Source organism: Diaphorina citri, unplaced genomic scaffold (genome assembly GCF_000475195.1).
Source record: "Diaphorina citri unplaced genomic scaffold, Diaci psyllid genome assembly version 1.1 scaffold3256, whole genome shotgun sequence".
In the NCBI taxonomy this organism is placed as follows: Eukaryota; Metazoa; Arthropoda; class Insecta; order Hemiptera; family Psyllidae; genus Diaphorina; species Diaphorina citri.
In genome coordinates, this window is record NW_007380666.1 from 10,081 (window position 1) to 15,954 (window position 5,874).

Genomic DNA, 5,874 nt, shown 5'->3' on the forward strand with positions numbered 1-5,874 from the left:
TTTTTTTGTTTTTTTTTTTTTTTTTTTTTTTTTTTTTTTTTTTTTTTTTTTTTAAGAGGTTTGACAGAGGGAACTTTAACTGCTATGGTCTTATCGTCCCGAAATCGAGGAGAGAAGGAAGACAGGATAGGAGAAAGCCAGCCGTTCCGAGAACGAACATTATCCCATCAGGATAAAATCCGCCCCGGGCGGGAATCGAACCCGCGGCCTAGCGCTTACAAGGCAGACGCACTACCAACTAAGCTAACTAGGCTGGCTGTATTAGACTACGGGCGGGAATCGAGCCCGCTATATAACGCTTACAAGATAAACGCTCTACTCTCCATGCTAACTGAATTGGCCTGGCAAAGTCGAGGATAACCGTCTGGGCCCAAGTTTTGTCCATTAGGGTATTAATGTCAACCATTTACACTCAGACAATCTGTCAGACTGAAATCCTCGGCACATATGTGGCGCAAAAAGCTTCTCAGACGGTCTGATAGACCTCAGTCTCAGGCTTTTTCTGCCAATAGATCAGTTGCGCTTACTTGGGTGATGTTTCAAAGTCATAGAGAAGGAAAAGATGAGGACCAACGGAATTTTTCTTTTTCTTCTACGACTTCTAGATACCGAGATAAATCGATCTAGAAAATACCGGTAAATCGTGAAGTTTGACGTCACGGCATACGCTCCCGTAGGCCATGACGTCATAATTCATGACTCCCGCTTCGTTTGTTATGGCCCACACGTAATAGTTATTGTATTATACTATGAGGGAAATAATGCTTGTGTACCGATTTTATATTTATTTCCAATTTAGTTTGATCAAGGACCAGCGTGATCATCAGATTAAATAAAGCTTCCCAATATTTTCCTATTGCAAAGGGATAGTTCCCGTAGGAGTGTTCAGTTTATCTAGAGCAGGGGTTCTTAACCTTTTAGAATTGGCGGACCACTATTGATAAACCAAAAATCTCACGGACCACTTGAGATTATGAATGTATATGCAATCAATTGTACATTGCTTCAATTTTAAGGTCACAAATGCAATCGTTGATAAGAGCGGAGTTAGGAGGAGCACGTTGTATGAAAAGAGGAAGGATTTTTTTTTCATTGTATTATACTATGAGGGAAATAATGCTTGTGTACCGATTTTATTTTTATTAATATTTATTTCCAATTTAGTTTGATCAAGGACCAGCGTGATCATCAGATTAAATAAAGCTTCCTAATATTTTCCTATTGCAAAGGGATAGTTCCCGTAGGAGTGTTCAGTTTATCTAGAGGTAGTTACAGAGGAAATAACAGTTACAGAGGGAAATATGTCAAACGGTATGAAATTTTTAATGTACTGGTAACCCGTTGGCAAAGTCAGCTCTAAATGTGTCAGGACTAAGTGATAAGTGAGAGGACAAATCACTAAGCTATTTCTCACTACCTAACGCTTCCGTATAAGAAATGGAGAAAAGGAAATCTTAAAGAAATCACGAATAAGAAGTAAAATATTTTAACCTAACAAAACGTACTTATAGTTAAGTACCAGTTTGTGTTTATGATAAGTGTTAATTATGATATAAAATAAATATCTAAGGCAACTAAGCTATTTCTCACTACCTAACGCTTCCGTATAAGAAATGTGGGAAAGGAAATCTTAAATAAATCACGAATAAGAAGTAAAATGTTTTAACCTAACAAAACGTACTTATAGTTAAGTACCAGTTTGTGTTTATGATAAGTGTTAATTATGATATAAAATAAATACATATCTAAGGCACCTTATTCTTTCTGTTCCTAATTTCCCGAGCTGGTTAATTTTCCGCAACATTTTTTCTTCTTTCTTGAAATATATTAAAGGGTATGAAATTTTTAATGTACTGGTAACCCGATGGCAAAGTCAGCTCTAAATGTGTCAGGACTAAGTGATAAGTGAAAGGACAAATCACTAAGCTATTTCTCACTACCTAACGCTTCAGTATAAGAAATGTGGGAAAGGAAATCTTAAATAAATCACGAATAAGAAGTAAAATGTTTTAACCTAACAAAACGTACTTATAGTTAAGTACCAGTTTGTGTTTATGATAAGTGTTAATTATGATATAAAATAAATATCTAAGGCACCTTATTCTTTCTGTTCCTAATTTCCCGAGCTGGTTAATTTTCCGCAACATTTTTTCTTCTTTCTTCATTTTACATAAAAAATATTATTCATCCATCTTTTTCCTATCTACTCGTATTCATGTACGTAAATAAATTAATAAATCATGAAAAAGCGGATCCAATTTGATTTTTCTCGAAGGTTTTTCCTATATTTCTTTCCTCAAGACTCGAGATTTTGATAGTTCATTTTGCTCCTTGGAATTTATGTTCTTTAATATTTTCACGATTTAATTTCCATCCAGGAACTTTCACAGTTTAAATCTTTAGGTTTTCATCATTCACTCTTCCAAGGCCTCGATTTCCTTGTTCTCCCTCAGTGGGGGTAAAAACCTTTCCTTTTAAAATTCATTTTTTTTTTTTTTTTTTTTTTTAGCAAACGCAAGTAGTAAACACCGATTTATATTCATGCGAGAAGGATCTTCAACAACACACACAATAGTCAAAAAGTAAACAAGAGACAATAGAAAAACAAAGAACCAAAAACGAAAAATTATAACCAGAATACATAGTCTAGAATGATGGATCGTTCTCATAAATCGCACCTTTTAGTGATTCTCTTACATTAATGTATGAGGCCATACTTTAGCATGACGGGTACAAAGACATTCTGTGTAATAACACGTCCGATATAATAACATTCTGTGTCATAGCATACCCGGTACACAGTTTCCAGTCTCCCACTTCCATCCTGTCCCCAGGTTCATACCCCGAATCTGACATCTTTTCTTCCAAACTGAAACCCCAGCATCTGAACTCGAGTCCATAGAGGATATCGAACCCGGAACCCGCTGACTGGTAGACCTGTTGTGTACCCACGACTAAAAGGTGCGTTCGTGAGACCGATCTATAGAATCCTTTACACGCAGTGCTTTAGTTTTCAATTTACTAAAGTAAATCTTCTTCTTACTAGCCTGTTTCCTATTTAATTAGGGTCGGCATTAAATACTTATTTACCAAAGTAAATACTTATTGTACTGGAAAGTAATTAGTAAACCACTGAGTATCTTTTCGCGTGCTACCTAACCTTATCATTCCCAGAAAGTTGATCATTTGTGTTTGTGAAAGTTCTTTTCGCGTGCTACCTAACCCTATCATTCCCAGAAAGTTGATTATTTGTGAAAGTTCTTTTCGCGTGCTACCTAACCCTATCATTCAAAGGAAATTGATCATTTGCGAAAGTTCTTTTCGCCTTCTAGAGTTATTTCGTGGGATATAATAAGGGTTTTTTTTTTTCTGTGGGACCAAATTTTAAGAGGTATTTTTTCCCAGTCTACCTGGTTTTTCCAGTACGCAAGTAGTACATCTTTAGTACGCAAGTAGTACATCTTTAGTACGCAAGTAGTACCTGTCTACCTGAAAATTTAGTACGCAAGTAGTACTGCAGTACGCAAGTAGTAAACACCGATTTATATTCATGCGAGAAGGATCTTCAACAACACACACAATAGTCAAAAAGTAAACAAGAGACAATAGAAAAAAATAAAGAACAAAAAACGAAAAATTATAACCAGAATACATAGTCTAGAATGATGGATCGTTCTCATAAATCGCACCTTTTAGTGATTCTCTTACATTAATGTATGAGGCCATACTTTAGCATGACGGGTACAAAGACATTCTGTGTAATAACACGTCCGATATAATAACATTCTGTGTCATAGCATACCCGGTACACAGTTTCCAGTCTCCCACTTCCATCCCAAAGTGAGTTCTAGGTTTTACTTTTACAATTTTGCAAGTTAAGTAACTCTCAAATAGTTAGTATAATTTTGATGAAATTTGGCACACATATTCAGAACTTTGAGGACATTTTGCATATTAGTTTTTGGGTGATCAGTGGGAAGTAAATCTTCTTCTTACTAGCCTTTTTCCTATTTAATTAGGGTCGGCATTAAATACTTATTTACCAAAGTAAATATTTATTGTACTGGAAAGTAATTAGTAAACCACTGTGTGTAATTGACTCTTTAATAATAATAAAGGAAAAGTTATCTTCAAATCAAGATATGGGAAGAAACCAGGGTCTATTTCCTCATTAGAACTAAATAGTTTAGTTTGATAGAAATGTTCACTATTTATAAAATCTGACATCTTTTCTTCCAAACTGAAACCCCAGCATCTGAACTCGAGTCCATAGAGGATATCGAACCCGGAACCCGCTGACTGGTAGAAACCCCAGCATCTGAACTCGAGTCCATAGAGGATATCGAACCCGGAACCCGCTGACTGGTAGACCTGTTGTGTACCCACGATTAAAAGGTGCGTTTGTGAGACCGATCTATAGAATCCTTTACACGCAGTGCTTTAGTTTTCAATTTACTGAAGTAAATCTTCTTCTTACTAGCCTTTTTCCTATTTAATTAGGGTCGGCATTAAATACTTATTTACCAAAGTAAATACTTATTGTACTGGAAAGTAATTAGTAAACCACTGTGTGTAATTGACTCTTTAATAATAATAAAGGAAAAGTTATCTTCAAATCAAGATATGGGAATAAACCAGGGTCTATTTCCTCATTAGAACTAAATAGTTTAGTTTGATAGAAATGTTCACTATTTATAAATATTTGTTTCCTTACAAGGGTAACTGCACATTTGTCACGATAATCCTCAGTGTATCCACTAATTCTCATTCTAGTGGAATCCACTCTCATCTGGCCATCTTTCTTTTCTTTGAATTGTGAAGTTCATTATTTCTGGAAGTTACTACGTCGTATGCAACTTACCTGAGTTCTGAAGTTCCAAAGTTCAGTGAACTTCTAATTATTATGGATTATTTACAGTGTAACCAAGAGATACAAACTCTAGTCTGGCCATCTTTCTTTTCTTTATTTTTAGATTGTGAAGTTCATTATTTCTGGAAGTTACTACGTCGTATGCAACTTACCTGAGTTCTGCTACCATCAATGATGTCTTGATTAGGATAACAAGATGATCAATTATTACACCTTAAAGTTCACTTTGGTCTCCTAAAGAAATCCTGGGAGTACAGCCTTTGGATTTGAAACAGATAGCACCAAAACAACTTTCAAACGCCAAACGTAGGGATATTACTCGCTGGACTTTAATTTGAACAGTATCTATGGAAAGATTGGAAAGCGACTAACAGATAGTTTTCTTTTTAATATCGGTAAAACGTAAAATACAGCCGAAAATAAATACTCCAGTAACTCCAGACAGACGGAAGTTTTCTTCAAGTCTGGACTTTGAAACTTTGGATGAAGAAGAGAAGGACCTATGCTTTTTGCTGTGGGATAGGATAGGGACGGGTTCACTGAACAGGCTGCTTTCTTTTTTCTCATCAGTTGATTACTCACAGAGAAAAAATGGAAAATGTGTAAACACAACAGAGAAAAAACTTGAACTCCACTGTGGTTTTACCTCCTGGAATGCAATGCACGTTGCGTTTTGTCATTCATTTCACGGCGATATTTTGACTATTCTGTTTTTTTGGCGTTACCTACGGCTTACGTTTTTCATTTTCCTCTTTTTTTCTACTTCTTTCTCCAAATTTCACTTAAATAGGTACTTTTAAAAAAGAATTTTGATAAAGGGGACCAACCGTAACAAAGGAGGTCTTACCATCCCGAAACCGAAGAGAGGATGAATGAACACTATCTGTATGGGACTTTTTTTTTAAAGAGGTTTGACAGAGGGAACCGTAACTGCTATGGTCTTATCGTCCCGAAATCGAAGAGAAAAGGAAGACAGGATAGAAGAAAGCCAGCCGTTCCGAGAA

The 5,874-nt window shown here is 35.8% G+C and overlaps 2 long non-coding RNA genes across 2 annotated transcripts in view; both read right to left on the bottom strand.

The window, feature by feature from the left end:
* The window catches only part of LOC113471908, a 13,414-nt gene that overhangs the window by 6,301 nt on the left and 1,239 nt on the right, over nt 1-5,874 (bottom strand). The window lies entirely within an intron of this gene.
* On the bottom strand, nt 2,514-4,782 carry LOC113471909. Its single transcript, XR_003394432.1, has 2 exons — nt 4,372-4,782; nt 2,514-2,937 (listed from the first exon to the last, which is right to left on the bottom strand). It is a non-coding gene; the product is annotated as an uncharacterized LOC113471909 (long non-coding RNA).